Here is a 25,179-nt window from a genome sequence, read left to right on the forward strand (position 1 = left end):
TGACTCTATTCTGGGTTGTATACTATCTTTCTGAACTATAGACATGGATCATACTTAGGGAAATTTCATCTGTCTCAAACAAGGAATTGGAACAACTAACCCCAAACTCCTTATACACTTTCAAAATTATATCATACTATACATATCAGGGATAAATACTTAATCACATAACCTAAGAGGAAATTATCATATCTTTCATCTCATAGTAATACCTGTTTCTTGTAATAACTTACTCATGTCATACTCTCTAGGTCTGATCTGAATAAGCTTAAATAAATTAAAACTAATACTAAAAAAAAAATCAATATCGTCTGCTCATGGTTTTCTTATCGCATCAGTCCCTTCCTAGTCATGTACATAGATCATATGAAAAAAAAAATATATCCTTGAAAAATCGAGACTTTCTAGTATTACAGGTGATTGACTCTTAGGCTATTTCCTGCTTAAGACTACCATGGACAATTTATGCCTGCTACAGTTAACTTCCTAACATGTCACCTTGTAGGGTCTTAAATCTAAACTATCAACTGCACAATAACCACATAAGACATAATAGATTTAGGGCATAATATCTCATATGTGACAAGGAGGGAAAATTATTGGCTTACCTATGACACATGTGACGGCACATCAGAGTCCTGGCGATCTACCATATCATGATATTGTGCTTGATCCCCATTTAATCCTAATACTTCATCCCTATCAGTGTCTTGGTCTGCTAGTGGCCGAGTACTACGGGCTGCGAACAGTGTTGCTGAATTGGCTATGCCTGGTCTGGGGGAACGAATTGCACCACCACCCTTAGTGTTACTATTGTACTTGTCTGAAGGGCATTCTCTTTGCATGTGGCCTTGGAGACCACAATTAAAACACACATCTGAACCTATCTTACACACTCATGCATGCCTTTTTCCACACCGACTGCAAATGGGGTGCGAAAAACCTTTGTTATCCCATTTCACTTGTGGGCAATCTTTCAGATAGTGACCCTGCCGGCTACACCCAAAACATCTATGGGTGCCATAGCGGCACACCCCTTGATGTCTCTTATTACACTTGCAGCAAATAGCATTACGAAAAACCCTCTTCCTCACATTGGTCTGAGCTGGGACATTAGTGGTACTTGAAGCAGGTTCTGATGGCCTACAGTCGCAGAATTGAAAAATTAGAACTCTCGGAGTCTGAGAGTTCGTCTCTGGGGTCCCATCAATGGTATCCCTCGGGCCCGAAGTTGCCTTTCTCTTAGTAGACATTTTCTGAAAGAATGCAATGCGCACGAGTCAGAATAACTCCTGATAACTCTATCTAAAAGCAACACATCGAAAATGATTAGATTTACATCTTCCTCATCCATTGAGATGAGGCGTATTCGGTAGAACGGGAAACAACACACGAGTCAGAGTGATTTCTAAGAACATAGCTCTATGGCACGATCTAGAGTTGAAAGAAGTGAGACAAACTTAACTGTCTTGGTGGTCAACTGTTTATATGCGTGGCGCGCGCACACACATATAAAAGTGACCCCACTGGAAACGATTTCATAGACTCCCTAAGACACTTGAACCTAGGCTCTGATACCAAACTTTGTCACGCCCCGAACCATGACTTGGGCGAAACACGGCACTCGGTGCCTTACTACATGTGACCGAGCAAACCACATGGCTTGTGAAATCATCATGAGGCATAACATGAGCGGAAATATAGCATGAACGTGATGAGCTTTTATAAAACATGAGATGTCATAATAATTTAATGAAATACTTGTTTAAATCATAAATGCGGAAATAACGTGAGTTGAGCCAAAGATGGCTAAACACCTTGCATGTCTAACATAACTAAACTGACTAGTCTATGAAACCTTTAATCGTGAATCTTGACTGGAAAACGTACTTGCTGGGACAAGGCCCCCCAGCATACCTTTAAATGCATGATTAGTAGAATAAAGATAACTGACTAAACCCCGAATGAGATGGGGCTCACCAATGAGCTGATACGAGCAAATCCTACTGAGTAGATGCGACGTCCTGTAAATACGTACCTGCATCGTGAAATGCAGGCCCCCGGGCAATAAAAAGGGGACGTCAGCACATTGAGTGTACTGGTATGTAAAACAACTAAAAGAAATAACATGAGACATGGAATAACATAGTAAGAACTGAAACTGAAAACCTGGATATGAACATGAGCATAAGCATGAGCATGTGTATATATATATGATATAAGTAAAACATGATAAGTAGGGAGAGAATTTCATAAACCGACATGTGATATCACCACGTGGGTACGTGGAGTCTGGTCCTCGCCGCGACCAGCAGAGCCCTCATACCTTGCCAGGGTATAAGATGGTATCGTGCCTAATGGATCCATTCAGTGTAAAATTAAGGTATCGTCCTAACTTGGCGGAGCGATCCTTGTCCTATGGTGGCTACATAGTTTCAGGCTATCTGAGCCTTCTCAGTAATTCGTGCAACTCCCAGAAACATGAACATAACATAGTTGGCTAAGAAGCCCATGATTTTCGTGAATTAACTTGTACTTGTCTTGTAATCATGATTTCACGAAATAACTTGTAAACATGGTTTCATGAAATAACTTGTAAATATGATTTCATGACATAACTTGTATTTAGTATGCATGTATCTTGTATCATAGCATGAAAGTAATTATATAATATAGTTGCATGAAAACTTGTAGACATGTAGGATATTCATGAAATAATCATTTTTATTTAAAAACATGCATGCAAGAACCCATGGAATACAAGATATGGGTTTTTCATAGATTACGGACGGATTCTCAATAATCATAACGAAATATTAAGAACTCAATGATGGAATTATAACAATTCATACATAATATAATCATGGACATGGACATAGGGTTATCATGAGCATAGTATATAATAGAAACCCTAGTTTTGTAAAGTTTCATACTTTATGGATTAGGAGGCGTGGGGAAGAACAATGATGTTCCCACACGTAGATAGTAACCCTACATACCTTAGTCGCTCTAAAACTTGAATTAAAGATTTGAGCTTTGAAGAAGATTTCCAAAATCTTGAATTCTTGAACCTTGAGATGGGTTTTCTTGAAAACCCTAGTTTTTAGAATGATGATTTCTTGTTTAGATTACAAGGATATGTATTAGAATTGAGTTAGAATAATTAGAGTAGGCTTACCTTGATGTTCTTGATGATGGAAGAGGGTAGGAGGTCGTTCTAGGGCTTGAAGGAATGAAAAATAATGATTTGAACTGATATGGACGAATATATACTATTCTGGAAAAATCAATTTTTCGGCCCAGTTAAATACTGGCCGTATTTCAAAATACGGGCCGTATTTTGAAATACTGGCCGTATTTTGAAATACGGACAACACTGCCTCTCTTCAGTAAAATGGCCATAACTCTTTGCACAGATGTCTGTTTGACCCCCATAATATACCGTTGGAAAGGTATTTCAAAGCTCTACAACTTTTATGAAGGACGTTTTCCCAAATTCCAAGTACGTTTTGAAATACGGGCCGTATTTTGAAATACGGTCTGTATTTAACCATTTGACATCAAATTGCCAAATTGCAGAATGCTAAAAAATCCTTGGTTTCAGTTTACGACTTGGATTACGGCCCGCATACTGAAATACGATCATTATTCATGGGCGTAAACCCCCATCTTGCAACTGAACAGGGAAATTACAATTCACACATTCTTTATCTGATTTTCTAAACTTGGATCATGGTCAAAGCTTAGGTTAAAGGTACGGGGTGTTACAGCAAACCGGTTATAGGTACTTGGAGGTGCTGACAGTCCGGTCCCAGTGGGACATGGCCTGAGTGGCTTGCAACGTTCGTGTTGTCGTTTGCTCCTGTCATAACTGGAATGGATACTTAGGCAAGCACAGAACTTAAGAAAGATTAGTAAGACAAACAATGGCCATAGTGACAGCCGCAACTGTCCTGGCCCTACGGTGGGGGCCAAACTGTTTACCTATAAAACGGTTCAGTTGAATTTATAGACGTAGTCAAGGACACGCGGATTAAAGTGACCAATAAAATTATGGAACTTGTATTAAGCTTATGTAAAGATACGTAAATAAAACAAATATCAAGAAGTAGCCTGGGTTTTGGATGCCAATTCACTGACTTAGACTTTGTCGTTCCAGTTAGACCGGTGATCCGGAACTAATATGAAGATGACAATAGTATTGAAATCAAGCAAGAAATAAGTGTAAGAGCTGTGCATACTGTCTTATACCTGGTGTCCTTTATAATGGGAATGTCAGTCCCTATTTTTACATAGAGGGGAGGGTACACGTTCCATGAATCGTGCCCTGAGCCTTAAATACGTAGCAATAATGAGCAATAAAGAGGGTCATTAAGCCTATTTACACTATACGGGTAACGCTTGTTTCAGTCTGTAACGGTAAACCATTGAGCTCTCCTCCGGAGCTACTCTAAAGACCTACCGGGCCTAGCTCTACCTCCGGTACAGTGAGATTACAACCGGTGGTAACCATGCTGACTCACTTGTGAATTATCTCTTATGCCATGTGTCTTTATGGCATTGGTCTAGTTGTATCACATAAATTTTGCCCAATACAGAAGTCAAGCATGTTATACACTTTTAGGTTGCAAGTTTCAAACGTAAGACCATTAAAAGTTGAATTTTACACTAAGGGATCTGATACAGCGGATGAGACTGCTCCTTACTTATTCAGAGGTCAAAGGTTCGAAGCCTAAGTATGAAAAAATAGGGATCCCTTTTTCCGAATGGGCTCTACGTGATCGCCTGTAATGCGGATACCCACACCTGTTGGGAGACCAAAAAAAAAGAAAAAGTCGAATATTTTCTGGAGTTATAAAAAAAAGGAAAAAGAAAAAGAGATTGACCCTAAAAAAAAAAGAAAGAGTTGGTAGTTCGTAGAAGCACCACACCACAATTTGCAGAAGGGTGACGTTGGATGAGTAGGTAGTAACGACTGGAAGACCCCATCTTCACCCAACACCATTGTTCTCTCTCTCACCTACCCAATATCGCGTAGCAGCCATTGCCCATATATATACAACACCTTCAATTTCTTACATACATAACAACCCATTTCCACCCACCAAATTTTGCAAAGGAGAGAGGTCAAAATGGCGTCATTTGTACCTACCAAACAATTTCTGGGAGCTCCATCGGATATCGGATCCTCTCGTATTGGATCTGTTCAGTTACCTTCTAACCTCTCTTCTTCCAACATTCATATCATATCTCGTCCTTCACACCCCAAATGCCTAGGTATTTTACAAATGTATCCATTTTTTCTTCTTGTTTATGTGAATTCAGGAATTTGCTAATTCATCTTGATAATTGAAGTATGTTTTTTAGTTATAGGTTTATTATTCTTTAATTGGGCTTATACATATGTTTAATTTTGATTCATTTACTCCATCCGTTTTAATTTTTTTGTCCAGTGTTGATAGCACGGAATTTAAGAACATGTAGAAGACTTTTGAATCTTGTCTTTGTTAACTAAAGATACGTAAAATTTATCAAAATGCACTTTAATAATCTGGTTTTAAACATGTCACGTGGAAATCTGGAATTAAAGAGTTGCAGAAAAGGGAAAGATGCATCCTTTTGAAACGGACTAAAAAGTAAAGTAAGGCAAACAAATTGAAACGGAGGGAATATCTCTTTGTTTCTATTTATCATCGAAAGCAGTAAGCTTGATTTATGTATACAAGATTAGTTACGTTGTAGTTCTGCTTCGGTTTAGTTATAATTGTATTTCTGCATTGGTTTCTGTATTATTATCTTTAATGTGGTGTAGTTTAACTGGAAATAAGAACCTTTTCCTTGTTTCAAATATGGTGTTGAAAATTATTTTACGATTTAGAGCCTGTTTGGATTGACTTATTTAAGGTGCTTTTAAGCACTTTTGTAGTTTTTGGTATGATAAAAAAGTGCTTTCAAGCACTTGTTTGTTTAAGCACTTGTTTCTAAGCCAAATTAACAAAAATAAGTCAAAAGCCATAAGGTAGGATTTCTAGCTTATGGCTTTTGGCTTATAATACATAAGCCCGTCCAAACACTCTTACATTTGACTTTTTATATTTTTAGTTATGAGGTTGACTATGTTGACTTGATTAATCTCATTGTCCTTGTTGATAGAGTAAATGAGAATAATAATAATGACAATAATTTCATGAAAAGCAGAAACTTGTTTAAATGTATATATATTTACTCCATCCGTCCCAATTTAAGTGTCTTAGTTTGACTAGGCAAGGAGTTAAGAAATACAGAGAAACTTTTGAATCTTGTGGTCCTAAATTAAAGATGTGTATAATGTACTAAAATGTCCTTTGAATCTTGTGGTTATAAACTTGTCATCTAGGATGTTTGAATTGTCAACTTACTAAATAAAAAAAGAGACACTCTTGTTGGGACAAACCAAAAAGGAAAGTAAGCCACTCAAATTGGAACTGAGGGAGTATTTTTCTTACGTCATGCAGACACAAAATAAAAACTGAAGCAAAAGGATTTTGATTCTAATAAATGTCTCTGCTTGGATATGGTAGACCCTACTTCTTAGTTGTTTGACCTTTACTTGGTGGATTCAATAGAAACGAATTCCTGAGTCGGGCTAGTGTTATAGTACCGATTTAGTACTCACACGTATGTAGCCTTTATTTGCCTATGGACTATGTGAAGTGGTAAGGTTAGGATGCCAACTTAAAAGCTTTGGGTTCATGCTCTCGCGAAATGTAGTGTTTCACTTATAATTGTATGGGCACTTCTACTCTCATTTTATGGTCCTAGTCTGACTAATACTTGCGCTCTGCCTTATTTTACACCTCATTTTCTTGCATTCATTTATTAAGTTTCGTCGTGCCAGAAACAAGAAACATAAAGAGATGATAAAGAGAAAAATTATCGGGTTCAGGAGAAAAGTTCTCTCCGTTTATATTGCTTTTCAGCTGAAATTTTCTAGTCCTGGGAGCTAATGAATTGGAAATTATGTGCATTCTTGTTAAAGACTTGCACTTGAATGACCTTAAAGAGGCCTATAAGTATGTCTATTATCTGATTAAAGCACTACTTGGTTATTTGCTAATATTTGTCCATGTTCTCTAGAGAATATTATTCTTGTTAAAGGAAGTTGATAAGGTGCAGTTGGGTACACAGATAATACCGATATTCTTTGGCAATTGTTGTCCTTTGCCACGTGGAAAGACAAACTTAAAATATCCTTTGCCTTCCTTGACTTACTTGCTTCTAAGTAGAGTACTAGAGTTAAAGTTGGTTAGAAACTTAATTCTTTCTGCTTGTGTACCCGCAGAGATACAGGCTGCTGGTAGCACATATGGAAATTACTTCCGTGTTACAACTTTTGGAGAATCTCATGGTGGTGGAGTTGGTTGTATTATTGATGGATGTCCCCCCCGTCTCCCACTTTCTGAATCTGATATGCAGGTGGACCTTGACCGAAGGTATTTCCTTCCTTACTCCAGCTATTTTTCTATGGGTTTAACGTCACCAGTATCAGCTTGATAGCAACATCATACCAGGAGAATCTTTTGACATTTTTGCAGTCTAATCTAGAAAAAAGCTAATTGAACTAGCAGTCTTTGGGATTATTAAGGTTTCATTATTTTTGTCTCACTTTAAATTGCTTACAAAACTTTGTCATCCAGGAGGCCAGGTCAAAGCCGGATTACCACACCAAGGAAAGAGACTGACACTTGTAAAATATCATCAGGCACTGCAGATGGTTAGTTTTCTGATCTAGTTTGTTGTAACCTTTTTATTCTTTTTGTATTCTATCATTTGGCTCTCATGGACTAAGCCATTGGTGTTTATAATTCTCTTGAACTCAGTATCGGGCACTCATTAATTGCAGGGCTGACTACTGGATCCCCAATCAAGGTTGAAGTACCTAACACTGATCAGAGAGGAAATGTAAGTATGGTTTTTACCTTCTTGAGACTTTCTGTGTGTCAACTAACAAAAGGAAAGTGAACCAGAGAATTTAGCTCTTAAAATGATTGTAGATTCCACTACTCTATTCAACTCTCATTGTCAGTTTGTTGCTTTTGTATGCATTACTTCATCGGGATGAACACAAGTATCTATGTTAAGCTTAGTTTTATCTTGCTTGGCAATTTCATATAGCTGACTATGTTCGGAGATGAGTCATAACTATTCTTGACTCGTCAAATTAATTTTTATGTGGGCACAATGCAGAGACATCATGGTGATGAGTCAAGCGTCTGTTGCCTTCATTCAGTGGTGGAATTGTGAATGAGAGTCAAAAGGATATGCAAATGCTATGTGAACTTACTTGTGCTTTAATCATAAAACTTTCAAGTTAAAATCTAAAGTATATGAATTTCGCACAATGTCCTGTTAAATCCAAGAATAATTTGGAGGGAAAAAGCAAATTTTCAGCCTGCTCTGAGTACATTTAGTATGTTAATTGTATTTGAGCTTTTGCCAATTGACGCCAAATTTTCTGTTGGATTACCAGGACTATAGTGAAATGTCGCTTGCTTACAGGCCATCTCATGCAGATGCCACTTATGACTTCAAGTACGGAGTTAGATCTGTATAGGTAATTTCCAGATAAATCTAATTATAAATATCTTTAGATATCCTAATATGTTTAGTTTTCTTTGCTCCCAGCTCTTCTTATTTCTTAAGTTCTTATTACTGGCGTCTTCATGTAGGGGGGTGGTAGATCATCAGCCAGAGAGACCATTGGGAGAGTTGCCGCTGGAGCAGTTGCTAAGAAAATTCTCAAACTTTATTCTGGAACTGAGGTATCACTCTGTTGGTTTAAGAGCTTATATCTAAAATTTAGCTGTATTTACTATTATATCAAATCAATGTGTAAAAACTCCTCTGGCGCTCATTTTGGAATAACAAAGCTCCGCAACGGTGATATTAGAGGCATTTCAATCCATTCAAACCTCGCCCACATCCCTTCTCTTCTCAAACTAAAGATTCAGAACCTTTAGTTTCAGCTAACTTTTGGGATTAATAACCCATTAAATATTTGGCCAGTCTCCTTTCTTTACAGGGAAGAACATAGCTTTTTAACTCATATAATCCATACTGCAGGTTCTTGCTTATGTTTCTCAAGTTCACCAAGTTGTACTTCCTGAGGATTCAATTGATCATCAGACTTTGACTCTAGAGCAGGTATATGTCACATCAGAAATGTATTTCAATTTAATATTCTTACTGAAAATAAGAAAGATGAGGAATGAATTCTTGTTGCGGCAGGTTATAGAATAGTTTCGACACCATCGTGTGACAGTTGGTTTCAGTTGCGAATCTTCTTAGGTTCTTGAAGAAATGAATTTGATATATTATTTATCAATCTCTCTTATCCACAGTTGCATCTTTTAGTGACTATGTTTCATTTTATCATAAAGTTCATCCTTTATTGGTTCTGAGGGAAGGATGAACTTGCCTGTTGGATATCATTTTATTTGACAAATGAAAATATTTCACTTTATTAAACTTTGAACTGAAAAGTTGAGTGGACAATCTCTTGATTTAAGTTGGATGCATTTACAATAAGACAACATGGGTAACTCTGATCAATGATGTTCTGTGTTTTATTTATTATTCCCTTTAGAGTGCGACACTCGTGTCTCCTTGCCACGATAGTTTCTCACTATATCGAACTCCGATGTAAAATTAACTCCTAAGCATCTACATTTCATCAAAGCTTTTCTTTGGGGAAGTGGGAAAGTTTTCTTCTCATAGGATCTGGTCTTGTTTACCTCTGTTTGACCAATCCTTGGGGTAAGAAAGAGGAGACTCTACTACTTATCCGGTGAAAGGGCATTTGGTTCAACTAATTTGACGAATTTTCATTTAATCTTGTGAGTTTGTATAGACTCAAGATGGTTTGTCTAGGCTGGGACATGTCAAAGTTTATTTTCTAACATCTTTTTGTGCCTTGATTAGGGTAGAAGGCTAGTAGATAGTCTCGTTTATCCTTTCATATTAGTAGTCGCATTATTGTGCTATAGTTTCTTGTGCCTTGATTTCTGCTACTATATGTTATTTCCTGTACTTTGATTATCTTATTTTATTTGTGGTAGCTACTGTCCCTTTGCAAACTGCTTCATCATGGCTTAGTCGCTTTCGTTATTTTCATTTCCATATCGCTTTGAATTTCTTGGCCTTATCTGATCTCTTTTTATGCTTTCTATTGAGCCGAAGGTCTTCCGGAAACAGCCGTCCTACTTTGGTAGGAGTAAGGTCTGCGTACACTCTACCCTCCCCAGACCCCACGTTGTGGGATTTCACTGGGTTGTTGTTGTTGTTGTAGTTGTTTTTGGTTGATCAAGGCTACATTAAAGTTAACACAAGATTATAAATTATTCCTCATCCAGTTAAAAGATGAGTGAGATTGTAGCAGCTGCCAATGCGATAATAGTATAGGTTTGTGCCTGTGGTGATGGACACTAACCTTTTTAGCTGATACAAACTGCTTTTAGCACATGCAAGGGCACAATGTTTCTGGCTTAGTAGGCAAAAAATTTAAAAGACCTTTTATGCTTCTATTTTGTGGCTATCCTAATTCATCAATAATAGTCTTTTTATGAACTTCCTAGTTATCTGAGATTTTTCTCCAGCATGTCTGATCTACTTGATTTTTTGATGTTTTTCGTGCTGATGAAACTTGTAAATGTTTTTGGTAATTATCTATAATACCAGATAGAAAGCAATATTGCCCGATGCCCCGATCCAGAATATGCAGAGAAGATGATTGCTGCTATTGATGCTGTACGAGTGAGAGGGGACTCTGTTGGTGGTGTTGTAACTTGCATTGTTAGAAATCTCCCACGGGTAAGCTATTTCTGTGTTTGTTGCAGATATTTATATCTGCACCTTTTGGTAACTAACATAAAATTTCATCTCAAATTGAGAAATACGTGCGTCAGAATTTGATAATTTTTACTAGGGTCTTGGTACACCAGTCTTCGATAAACTTGAAGCTGAGCTAGCTAAAGCTTGCATGTAATACCTGCAACAAAGGGTTTTGAGTTCGGAAGTGGCTTCGCAGGTACATCATCTTTACTTCACTGTTTCTACAGGGTGTAGCTTAACTTTATCACTGAAGGCCTTGGTATGTAAGCAAGGTCCTAACCTGATAAATATTCATCAAGATGTTCTTAAATGGGTGATTTTTTCAACTGACTTGAACTCCTTCAAGAATTATATTATAGGACTAGTAGCACAGAAGTAATCATTTAGCAGTTGCTGTCAAAATGTCCAATAATGGATGACACTAAAAGTTCTCTAAGTGGCATCTGCTCTGAGTTCATATGGGTCACTGACTTCTGTAGAAATTCAGTAAGCTGCTGTACCCTCAAGCTTAAGATGTTATTTGACAAAAGATGCAGACAAGCATCTTAAAGACTTGTTCCTCTGAATGATGGCTAGGTGATGGTGAAATAGCTTTTATGATTGTCAACAGAACAGGAAGGGTAATGCTTTTAGGCTTGAAGTAGGTAATTGGGACTTTTAAAAACAGTGTTTTGGATCCTTAAAGCATGCTGGACTCAGGTTAGGTCTAGGCTGCCCAGAGTGTGTTGGTTGCTGATCTGGCCATACGGGGGAGAAGGTGGTGCAGATAAAGGTATTACTGACATTTCCTACTTTATTCACTGTCAATTGACTTTTCGGTTGGTGGGGATAGCATTAGCGGTTGGCATATCAGTTCTGAACCGTAGATTTTAAGGGGTCGTTTGGTTGCTGGTTAGAGTTATGTAGGGTTAGTTATTCAGGAATAAGTAATGCAGGTAATATTTATACACAGATTACATTGCATGAACTATTTCTTTGGATATTTGGTTTGTTGTATTAGAAATTAATATACATTATATATTTTAAAAATAAAATGTTTGTTTACAATGCATCATGGTAAAGTGTTTGATGTTTAAAAATGAGGCAAGGCAAGGTAGATAGTTGGCACGTGAAAGCACTGCAATAAAAGCCATATATTTAACTGTTGAGTGATAGAGGGTAAATTTGTCATCTGAGTTGTTTTATCGATGAATTACCAATCCCTGTATTAGTTATTCCATCTTCTACCCCGCATAAGATGATGTATAAATTGGCTGATAACTTATACTTGTTTTATTTATTTATGTAAGATTGTAAAATGATAACCAAACACCATACTTGGTGTGTTGAATTTAATACAATGCAACTAAAATGCTACCAAATGTGGTATTAGCTATGCTAGTTTTAATACATGAATAACTCCCTTCTTAACCAACAACCAAATGACACCTAACAACTTGTTTGGATGGTTGTTACATATCGTTTCATAATGTATTGTATTGTATTGTCCTGTATTGTTTTGATTAATACAACATTTGGATAGATTGTATCGTTTTCCATTGTTCACATCAGCGATCTAAAGGATAAACCCAAATAAAAGTAGGATACGGGTTAAAGCTATTATAAAAAGGTAGGGTAAAGGATAAAATAGGATTATTAGATAATAAGCAAAGGCAAAATGAGGGGAAAAATAGGTAACGACGCGATGTCACCAAATCGTTCGTTACGCAAAATGGGACTTTCGTCGTTACGTAACAATGAATTTAATGATACGATACAATAAAATTTAAGTAACTAAAAAACAAACATTGTATTATATAATACAATACAATTGTTAACAACCATCCAAACAAGCTGTTAAAGTACTTCTGGCCTATTCAATAACTCATAAATGCCCTTAATTGTTGCTACGTCCTCTGATAGAAATCTAAAGTAAATATTTTCTTTTGGTGAAAATAAAGGCACATTCATGACTGGTAGCGAGCATAATGACGAATTCTATATGGACGAGCAGGGCCGAATCAGGACAAGATCCAACAGATCTGGTGGTATCCAGGTACACTTTGTCCAGTATTCTGTAGGTCTATCTATTGAGAGGAGCAAAATTTTTAATTGTCTTACTTTTAATTTGCAGGGCGGTATATCAAATGGGGAAGTTATCAATATGAGAATAGCTTTCAAGCCAACTTCAACTATTTCTGTGAGAACTTTCTCCCTCTGTCTTCCATCCGTTCATTTCTTTTTAGTCCTTCGCGGTGCAGGATGATGTATTTGTACTTCTCTAGCACCTTTACTCCGTGGTTTATTTATGTGAACTTATTTGACTGGGCACGGAGTTTAAAAAAGAAGAGAAGACTTTTAAATTTGTGGTGTAAAATGAGTCACATATATTTTGTGTGGCTATAAATCATTGCATAAAGGTAAATTGTTTCCAAATATAGAAAGAGGTCATTCTTTTTGGCACGAACTAATAAGGAAATAGGTTCACATAAATTGAAACGGAGGGAGTATATGTTTTCGTCAAACTGAGCTTCTTGTTTACCATTTTCTTGCAAGAAATTCTAGTCATTTCATAAGTTGATATCTGATTTATTTGACTAGGTCAATTATTTAAATTCAGGACTATATTTAAGTAGGTGAAGTATCTCATTTTATAACCATTTTCAAAGAAAGTATCTCATTTTAATTCTCATGCAGAGGAAGCAACAAACTGTGACGAGAGACAAACATGACACAGAACTCATCGCTAGAGGTCGCCATGATCCTTGTGTGGTTCCCCGAGGTTTGTCTCTGAACTAATACTTGCCTGTTATTCTTTGTTTTGGTAGTTTTTTGAAGTCTACTATTATCTTGTCTAGACATAGAAGCCATCTAGACTTTCCTGTGAATCTGGACAACTTATCCCTATCCTTTATTAGGACAAGCTGAAACGTGTTAGCTTTATAACTTAATGATAACATAACCAGAAAAAAGACATCTGCTATGCTGTGCAACTTCCAAGCCTGCTCTTCTTTCTGTTCTGTTTTCCTTTTTGCCCTGAAAATCAATAGGGGGTATGCCATCTGATTGGGCTGGCTCTATAGATGATTGAAAATCAATAGGGGGTATGCCATCTGTCTCGATCATGCACTAGTATCCTGGTTTTCTAAGAATTGTAGCAAACTGTTGGACGATCGTCCACTGAATCTGAGTACAAAGCCCTCATTGATGCAATTGCTGAGCTTACATGGCTTCGGTCATTGCTATTTAAGCTCCACGTTCCTGTCAAGTCTCCTCCTATACTATGGTGCGACAATGTTGGGACAACTTGTCTACAAACAACGTGTTCCATGCTCGTACTAAGCATGTGAAAATAAATTCACTTTTGTCTGTGACAAAGTGGCTCGAAAGGACCTCACTATTCAGTTCTTATCGTCCAGCTAATTGATTCTCTTACTGATACGATCCGGCTTGTGGAAGACACAGATTCAAACAACAAAAAAGCGGAAACAAAGATAATAAAGAAATTAAGGGATGAGAAGTGAAGAATTTGAGATGAGGAGAAAGAATAGGAGTAAGACCCACTTGATAGTGAATCTATGGGCAAACATAAGTGTACTAAACCTAAACCCTCCCAATTGGATTCAATCAAGGAACCTATACTATTTGAATCCAATCAAGAGTCAATCAAATGAACAACTCTCATATGAAATCAATGAAAAATGGGTTCAATAGCCAACAATGGAATCCACCATAATTAACTATCACTCTCACTAATCACTAGATTAGCACTACACTAAACCACCAAACATATTATCACTCTTTTAAGAGTATTCATCTCAACATCATTGAAAAACTTCCTAATGAAATAACTAAGTGTAGTATTTATACTACTAGGCTAAAGAAGACTAACTAGCTTATTACAAAAACATCCTTAATGAAGTAAATGCCTTGTTTGGTTGTCTTCTCAAAGGATGATGGCTTGTCTTTAAGGAATAACCTCTTTGCATAAATAGCCACCTTCTGGCCTTTAACTTCCCAAGCTTGCAATTGTAGCCACACATCAACAGTTGGGCTTCTTTAAGAGGCAAGCTTTGGGCCTTGGACTCTTGGGCTCTAGAACTCTTCCTCCATGCTATCTCCCATAGCTTGAAGGCCCTCCAATCATTGTCTTCAAGTGCTTCCATAGCTTCATTCTCCATGAACATGACTTCTAAAGCTTGAAAGTCCGTGGCTCGGCTTCTAGTATAAGTCCTTGGAGAAATTTGAGAAATTGAGCCCCCCGATATCATATCACTTACCAAGCCTCTCTCCACCGCCAGTTCGAATTCATCAGGTCTAAGCTCAATGTTGCTTCCCAACTTTCAGCTTGCAAGGAGAGTAACAGGACATCTGAATCTAACTCTACATGTCGCAAGTCGAGTAGGTCCAAGTAATACTGGATAGATTCCTTACAACGATTGTGTGGAAATAAGACTCTACAACTCTTGTAAAAAATATATATATATATATATATATATATATATATATATATATTGCCTGTAACATTATTTTATGATGGAATAAGAAACAGTTCATTTCAATATAATATCTACGATCATAATAGTGAGCACCCATTATTTTAAAATCCTGGATCGGCCACTATGTGACTGTCAGAGCTAAAACATTTTTTTTTTAATTGGAAATCAGGATTCTATAGAATTCTCTAATGTAAAGTTGACATTCAAATCACGCGTAACTTGTACCGTGGTAGCCTTTTTAATCTAAAGAAAAGAAGAAGAAAAAGAATACATAATACAGGAATGTGGTTAGTTAACCAAATACAAGGTTGACGGTTCAAAATTGTCCTTCGAAATCCAAGAAAGAACAAAAAGAATTTGTTTAAACTAACAAAGAAGTTGGGGCAATTCGCAGAATTGCCCTTCTTTTGGGGTGGTCTTTTAATTTTGCCCCTCATATTTGAAATTTTTAAATTTTGCCCTTCGCCTAAACCCCATGGGTGGTTCGAATCCCCACACAGTCAAAATTTTAAAAAAAATTCACAAGGCAGAGTTTAAATTTCGCTATGCCCCTACCGGCATACACTTGTGAACGAATTACCAAAGTCATGCCGGACCCGGCATACTTATGCCTTATGGGCAGACTTGGCATAAGTATGCCGGGTCCGGCATAACTTTGGTAATTTCTTCACAAGTTTATGCCGGGTCTGGCATAAAAGTTTGCCCATTAAAAGTATGCCCCCACCGGCATAAATTTGTTAAGGAATTACCAAACTTATGCCGGACCCGACATACTTATGCCTTATGGGAAGACTTGGCATAAGTATGCCGGGTCCGGTATAAGTTTGGTAATTCCTTCACAAGTTTATGCCGGTGGGGGCATACTTTTAATGGGCAAACTTTTATAGTATGCCACATAAGGCGGAATTTTTCCTTAAGGCATAACTAAAAGTTTGCCTTATAAGGCAAAGTCTATACCTTAAGAAAAAGTTTTGCCTTATGGGGCATACTTTTGGTTATGCCTTAATTAAAAGTCTGCTCCATAAGGCATAGTTCCTTAAGGAAAAGTTTTGCCCCATAAGGCATAACTAAACTATGCCTTGAGGAAAAGTTATGCCCCCTCCGGCATAACTTTAGTTTTTCCTTAAGGACTTTATGCCGGATCCGGCATACACTCCCCCCAGCCCTGCCTTGCGAAATTATTTTTTTATTTTATGCCTGAGCGGGAGTTTGAACCCAGAACCTCAGGTATCCAAGCGAAGGGCAAAATTTAAAAATCACAAATATGAGGGGCAAAATCTAAAGACCACCCCAAAAGAAGGGCAATCCGTGCAAAAAAAATGAAGAAGTTGGGGGTGGGGGAGCGGCCTGGAAGCTATGTTAAGGGTGTCAAAAGTTGGTCTTTATGGTAATTGTCGTAATTAAAAACGTAGAAGAACATATTTATGCATTGATAGCGAAATAGGGAGAAAGTAGCTGCAACTTCCACCCAATTTGTGTTTGAATTAGTCTATTTAACCCATTATGTTAATTTATTGCTATAATGCCTCATTAAACACGAGTGGAAAATTAAGCACAATAATAATTACATGATAAGTTCAATTTAAATAAGCGAATCTCTTTTTTTTTTTTTTTTTTTTTTTTGAGATAATACTTTTTGGGGCTTTACTATTCAATTCACTAAATAAGACTTTATTCGTTAGAACATCATTGAAATGAAGAATAAATATTTTTTGTTCTTTGTTTCGTCAAATAAAAAGTAGACAAAAAATAAAAAAAAAAGCCTTTCTTTACTATTTTGGAATGGTGTTGAGAGGGGGGGGGGGGGGGGGGGGGTTACGTACAAGCAACGGTTGTATTCTACTAGCAAGACTATAGCAACGAAATTTTGATTATTCGGATCATTAAGTCTGGAATACCGAGTGGTTTCAAAAAGAAGTTTGTATTTCATATTCTAGATAGAACAAATTTGAAGTCGTATTAAATTAGCTGCAGAACTCCCACCCTGACATTCTTATCTGAGCCGGCATTCAAGGATTTGGTTTTAAATACCAAAAAAGAAAACAAATCCCTCCCTTCCCTTTTATTTGAGAATAATAAATAAAGTGTATATTTTATTATAATTTCGAAAATTATTAGTTAATGTTAAGAGTAAAATACAAAAATAATATTTTTTCATTTTTAATATAGTAAACATATAAAAGTGAACGGGGAGTAGCTAGTCGAATCAAATGGTTGCTCATCGGTTGCCAAATAGCACGACTCACGTCTATTGACTAGTCAATAATTTCGTTCTTTCTACGTGTAAGGATAAACAATTTCTCACAAGGAATTGGACAAAATTAATGATAATTCAATGTCTTAACGAGTCAAATCCTTCAAATCTTCTTTTGTCTTTTCTTTTTAATCATCCATTTGGAAGGCTTTCTTTGTTACAAGCAAGATATGGCTTTTCAAGCGCGGCACCGGCACGTCGATCTCCTCTCTATTTATATTAATAATAAAAAAATAAATCAAACTAAATTAATTACACTCATCATATTCTAATTATTTTACCTTTAACGTCAACGTAGGATGCAATGTCAATATATTTTTCTAATTATCATTATTGTTTTCTCTTAATTATTTGCCCATCATGTCTTAATCCACTTTAAGTTTGTCAGGCTTCGCTTTTCTAATTAAACAACACTAGTGAATAAAATAAGGGATGGACACACGAGAGGGAATTTTCGAGCTCCACGGGTCGTTATCATCATATATTCATATTTAATTAGATCTTCATACTTCCTCAAGAGACAAAACGCTCTCTTCTCTCTCCTCCTATGCAAACCCTAGTTTGAAACCCTAATAATACTATGGCCACTCCGGCCACTGGCCAGCCACCGCATCTGGTGGTTGGTCAGGCTTTCTCTTCTCAAGATTTCCCTCCCCTCTCCCTTCTTCCTCCTTCGTCCAGCACTGCTCAGCAGTTACAAACAGTCCCTACGTCCACAACACAGAATTATCGTCAAACTTTAATGCATGAAACTGGTAAAGATCCCATGCACACGTGTGAATCCATTCCTATGAAGATGGTTGAGAATATAGATGGTAAACACGTTGTAAGATGGTCATCGTCTGAAGTACTACGAATGGAAAGGATTGAAAATCTATAATATGCCATTGTTGGTAAGTTTTCGTATGGATGGCCTAAACTAGAAGAGTTGCGATCTATTATACCTCTTCAGTGTGGCGTAAAGGGTAACGTTCGTGTAGGCTTTTTGAGAGATAGACATGTATTGATAAGATGTGATCTAAAGGAAGATTTTATTAATATATCTTCAAAGAGCTTCTTTTGGTTGAAGGCAAAAGATGGACATTCTTATCAAATGAGGCCATTAATATATGATTCTAAATTCAGTGTGGAAAAGGAGACTTCAATTGCTATGGCTTGGATTTCGTTTCCAAATCTTCTCCCTACTTTTTTTGTCAAGGAATCCTTGTTTACATTGGCTTCTGCTGTGGGCAAGCCAATCCAGCTAGATGCTGCTACAATCAACAAGACCAGACCAAACTGTGCAAGAGTGAAAGTGCAGGTTGATTTGCTTGCAGATTTGCCTAAGTTTGTGTGGATGGAGATTGAAGATGATATCACAAAGGATATCAGGTCGATTAAAGTTAATATTCAATATGACTACTTACCAAATTATTGCACAAAGTGCTGTTTACAAAGTCAGTCTAATGAGGAGTGTTGGGTGCTACATCCAGAATTGTTGGAAAAGGAGGTGATAGATATTGGGGAAGGGACACAGAACAAAGGAAAGGATGCAGTTGTAGTAAATGAGCCTGGAACAAATAAACAAGGGCAAATCCAACAAGGAGGATATAGAAGGAATAGGGGGTGGAAAAAACCAGTGCAACAATACTTACCAAAGGTATTATCCAGTGGTACTGTGGTAACTTATCCTGGAAACAAAGGGCAGGTCAAGAACAAAGTGAATACAAATGGGAGGGATGATGGAAACAAAGAAGTTATGGTATCAAACAAATTTGAGTTACTTAATCAAGGAGTAGAGGATGTTGATATTAGTAGGCTCAGTAACAGTCAAGATGAGCATTATATAGAACAAGGGGTTGCAGCTGAATGTATAGATGACAAGGAGAATCATAGCAAGGAGTGCGCTGGTGTAGATGCTGCAAACTTGGGTATGGATGAACATCAGGCTACAAATGGAACCAAATTTATAGAAGAGGGTGAAGTCTATGGGAATGATACTGCTAAGGTGCACAAAAGTGAAGCTGTTAATTACAGTGTAATAGCTATTGATAGTCCACAGCTGGATGATAATGCAGATTCTATGGAGGTTGAAGAGGTTTATGGTTCAAAGAAGTCTAATAGCTGTCAGGACGATGAGAATACTGAATTATCTGCAGATGATCAAAAGGCTGAAATGGGGCAGAAAAGAAATGAGGAAGATAAGCACCAACAAGGAGTTGAAAATACTGGAAGTAAGGATGCAGATGCAGATGCTCAACAAAGAATTAATAGTAACAGGAGTCAAGATGGATATGTGGCCTATGAAAGTTCTTTGGAAAATCAGATGTCTGAAAGTACTCAAGCAGGTGATCTGTATTTGAATTTGAATGGAGGTTGTGTTGAAAAGATGCAAGACATGGATGTTTCCATGGATCAGAAGGAGTCTACTCAAGCAGTAATTCTGAAGGATATTACTGATGAGGAGGTTCATAGCTCTAACTGTAACTTACAGCTGATTGGTTATTATCCTGAGAAAGTTGCTGATGCTGAGCAAAGGAATTTAGCCTTGGCCATTATTCCTGATATTAGAGATATACAGCCTCTGAATGTTGCTGTAAGGGTATCACCTAACAAGGTGTTACATGATGTAATCTCTCACAAGGTACAGGATGAACATGATAAGGTGAATTTGATCACCAATAAGAAGGAAGATGCTGAGGGTGATGCTATTGATATGAAACTACAGCAGATATGTGTAGAGGCAGGAGTATCTCCAAAATCACAAGGCAAAGGTCCAAAGAAAGGAAGAAAGCAAAACTCAAAGGTTCCTCAAACTGTGAGGTATTCAACAAGGAGTAACCTTAAGAAATATGTTAAATGATTGTTAAAACTTTATTCTGGAACATAAGATCAGTAAAGTCTCAACAAGCATTTCATAGAGTTCAAATGTTAAACAAGCATCACAAGTTCTTTTTGGTAGCTCTGATGGAGCCTTTTCAACATCAGAACCAAATTCAGAAATATAGAAGGAAATTTGGAATGCCTTATGCTAATTCAAACTGTAATGGAAAAATCTGGTTCTTTGTGCAAGATAATGTTGATGTTGAGGTTCTATTGGATAATGAGCAGGCTATTACTGTAAAGCTGCAGTTTCAAGATTTCAATAAAGAAATGGTGGTTACAATGGTGTATGCTAAATGTTCAGATGTGGAGAGAATGCAGTTGTGGGACAGTTTATACCTCTTGGCTAATAATATGATAGCTCCTTGGCTGGTTGGAGGTGATTTCAATGTTATACTGAATGAAGAAGAGAAAATAGAAGGTCTACCAGTTTTGCCACAAGAATATGAAGACTTTGCCTTTTGTCTGAATTCCTGTGAGTTGCATGAGATCCCTTTCAAAGGGAGTCCTTTCATATGGTGGAATGGTAGGGCTGCTAATGACTGTATATTTAAGAGATTGGACAGGATTGTATATAATGATGCATTTCAGAATTGGTTTGGACAATTAGAAGTGGAACATCTGTCAAGGACTGGTTCTGACCATGCACCATTACTTGTATCATGTGGAGATCAAGGGAAAAATTTTATCAAACCATTCAGATTTCTCAAATTCTGGGTGGAACATGATACTTTTCTTGATTTTGTTAAACAGCAATGGGAAACAGCCTTAACAGATGATGTATTTCTGTCATTTAAGCTCAAAATGAAGAAACTGAAAATAGCTTTAAGCACATGGAGTAAGAATACTTTTGGGGACATTTTTAAACAACTTGTTATCAGAGAGGAAATAGTTAAGATTAAAGAGCAATTGTTTGAAGAAACTCCATCAGCAGAAAATAGAATGGTCATGCAAAGGGCACAAGCTGAACTTAAATTGTATCTTGACTATGAGGAGGAATTCTGGAGGCAAAAAGCCAGGATGGATTGTTTTTCAGAAGGTGATAGGAATACCAGATATTTCCATAGTCTGGTAAAAGGAAGAAGAAAAAGAATCCAGATTAGGAGGATTAAAAATGATGCTGGAAATTGGATTGAGGATGCTGATAGTGTTGTTGCTCAAGCTGTCAACTTTTTCCATAAGCAATTTACTCATGAGGGGGTTAGTGAAGATTCTCCAATTTTTCATCATATTCAAGAGCTGATCAAAGAGGACGATAATATACTACTTGCTGCTTAACCTACTATGGAGGAAGTAAAGAGGGCTGTATTTGAATTAAATGGGGACAGTGCTTGTGGCCCTGATGGATTTTCTGGTATATTTTATCAGAAGTGTTGGGAGGTGATAAAGGCTGATGTATATAGTGTTGTTAAAGCTTTCTTTGAAGGACAAACTCTTCCCAAATCCATCACTCACACTAATCTGGTTTTGTTACCAAAGAAAATATTGTTGAGGCATTTTCTGATATGAGACCTATAAGTCTTAGCAACTTTATCAATAAGGTCATATCAAGAGTAGTTCATGACAGGCTAGACAAGCTACTTACAAAGGTGATCTCTCCAAATCAGTCTGGCTTTGTGAAAGGAAGGAATATAATTGAAAATGTGTTGTTGACACAAGAAATTGTAACTGATATAAGGAAGAGAGGAAAACCAGCAAATGTTGTGATCAAGTTAGATATGGCAAAAGCATATGATAGGGTCTCATTGTTGTACCTTTGTAAAGTGATGGGAAAGATGGGATTTTCTCCCTTTTTCATTGATCTTATATGGAGACTGTTGGCAAATAATTGGTATTCTGTTCTCCTAAATGGCCAGGCACATGGTTTCTTCCATTCTACAAGGGGAGTCAAGCAAGGGGATCCACTTTCTCCTGCTCTTTTCATTATTGCTGCAGAGGGTTTTTCAAGGGCACTAAATTCTTTGTTTGATCAGCCTGGTTTTGTTGGGTATGGGATGCTAAAGTGGAGTGCTGATTTGAATCACCTGGCATATGCAGATGATACAATCATCTTTTCTTCAGCAGATAACCAATCATTACAGATGATCATGAATACTCTACAGGAATATGAGAAGGTATCTGGACAGCTAATAAACAAGAGCAAAAGTTCCTTTTATATGTTCAGCAAAGTATCACATGAGGTTAGTTAGCAGGTTGCAATTGTTACAGGATTTGTGAGAGGACAATTTCCTTTTACATATCTTGGAGTACCAATTACTCATGCCAGTAAAAGGAAAGTGGATTATACTGAATTATTGAAGAAAGTCAAAGACAGGTTACAAACTTGGAAAGGCAAGTTATTGTCTTATGGAGGAAAAGCTGTGTTGATTACAAGTGTCCTTCAAAGTATTCCAATTCATGTTTTATCTGCTATAAGGCCTCCTAAATGTGTTACAAAGGAACTACACAGGATCTTTGCCAGGTTCTTTTGGAATAATAAGGAGGAAGGTAGATGCAGACACTGGGCAGCTTGGATGAACATGTGTATTCCCAAACATGAAGGTGGGTTGGGATTCAGATCTATTCATGACACATCCAAAGCTTTATGTGCTAAACTATGGTGGAAGTTTAGAACCACTAGTTCACTATGGGCCAATTTCATGTGGAATAAGTACTGCAAAAAACAAATTCCTCAGCTGGTTCAATGGAAGGGATGGTCACAAGTCTAGAAGATGATGTTGGAAGCAAGGGAAAGTATAGAATAGGAAATCTTGTGGGAGCCAAATATTGGAAGTTCAAACATTTGGTTTGACAATTGGACTAAGCTAGGTGCTCTTAGTTATGTGGTTCCCCAGTCCTGGCACATCAATGAGCATGCTGAAGATGTTTCTGAACTTATGACAGATGGAAGATGGAATGTCAACAAACTCATGCAGATGTTTCCTGAAGATATTGTGCAGCATATATTACAGGAAATTGACATTCAACGTGCATCAAATGAATGGGATAGACCTTGGTGGATGATGACAAGCACAGGTAAGTTTACAGTAAGTAGTGCATGGCATTTGCTGAGACAAAAAGCTAATGTAACAGTGCCATTTCAGAATATGTGGATCAAAGGTGTACCTTTTAAAATATCATTCTTCATGTGGAGATTGTGGAAGTTTAAAGTCCCAATTGATGAAGTGGTGGCAAACATTGGCATTCCATTAGTTTCAAAGTGTTGCTGCTGTCATAATGCTCAGATAGAGACAATAAACCATCTATTTCTGTGTGGAGATTTGGCTGCAAAGGTATGGAGATACTTCAATATGGGGGCTGGATTGAGCTTGAATTGTGTTCAGGTTAAACATGCTATAAGAAGTTGGTGGGAAGCAAAATTCCATTTCAAAATGAAAACAATATACAAAGCAGTGACTGCTTTTATTGTATGGCAAATATGGAAGTGGAGAAACAATAGGCTTCATGGTGGTATTATGAATCTGAATGGAGTGCTATATGACATAAATATGAACATTCATATGTTATGTAAAGTTCAGTTTCCTGGGCTGAATATTCCAACTATATGACATCAGATTGTTCAGTTCTTTGAAGGATATAAGCCTACTGTTATATGCAAAATTATTACATGGAGGAGACCTGCATATGGAGTTTATAAGTGTAATACTGATGGGGCTGCTAAAGGAAATCCAGGTCCAAGTTCTGCTGCCTTTTGTATAAGAAATGAAGAGGGAGATTTGGTGTATGCAACTTCTAAAATGTTAACAGATGGAACAAATATTGTGGTTGAGGCTGAAGCTATTAGAATGGGACTGAGCCACTGTGTAGAAAAGCAGCTTTTGCCATTGATCATAGAGACTGATTCCATGACCATGAAGATGATCTTAAATGCTGAATGGAAGGTCCCTTGGAGCATTTCAATGTTGGTGGAGGATATAAGGAGGATGATGGAGGATCAAATAGTATCTGTGGAGCATATACATAGAGAAGGAAATGGGCTTGCAGATTTTTTAGCTAACTTGGTTTTTGTTTTTGCAGGTTCAGTTCAGTTTCATAGTTTTCAGGAATTACCCAGTCAAGCTAAGAGGATTCTGAATATGGAGAAGAGAGGAATTCCAAACTTTAGAATAAGAACCCTTCAAGACAAAGCACCAGATTGACATCAATGCTGCAACTATTACTGAGTACATTTTGCCAACTGTTTGTGAGTACTTGCAGCAGTTGTATTAGGGTGGTACTAGTGTGTTTGGCTTGCTCATTCCTTGGTATAAATGGTGTGATACTCAACACATAAGTAGCAGAATGTATTAATTATGGTTCATGTACCATACAAACCTGAATTCATGCAAAAGTTTATGCTATGGACAGCTGCAACATTGAAAGGAAAAGTACAGTAGTTGAAAGAAGATTCAAATGCTGTATGAACTAGCATGTTCAGATACAGAAAACATATTAAGATGTTCAGATATGTTTGCTACACATATCCAAGATAGGATTCATGCACTTGGACAATGGTACAAAGGTGAGAGTGGTGCTGGCTCCATGCAGATTCTGGTTTGAACAAGAAGATCACAGCTACATTTAAGTGGTCTGAAGAATGATTCAACTGATTTGAAACAGGCCACCTGTGAGACTTTGAAGGTGTGATAGATGTTATCAAGTCAAGGCCCTTGGATTAATACCTGTTTAGTCTGGTTTAAAACCAAAATCTGTATTTCCATTTCCACTTGGTCATTT

General features: G+C 37.2%; 1 pseudogene; it reads left to right on the top strand.

Moving 5' to 3' along the window:
- Positions 1–4,898: 4,898 nt before the first annotated feature.
- LOC132614612 (chorismate synthase 1, chloroplastic-like) lies at positions 4,899–25,179 on the top strand (annotated as a pseudogene).

The sequence above is a fragment of the Lycium barbarum genome, chromosome 10 (genome assembly GCF_019175385.1).
Source record: "Lycium barbarum isolate Lr01 chromosome 10, ASM1917538v2, whole genome shotgun sequence".
Taxonomy (NCBI): Eukaryota; Viridiplantae; Streptophyta; class Magnoliopsida; order Solanales; family Solanaceae; genus Lycium; species Lycium barbarum.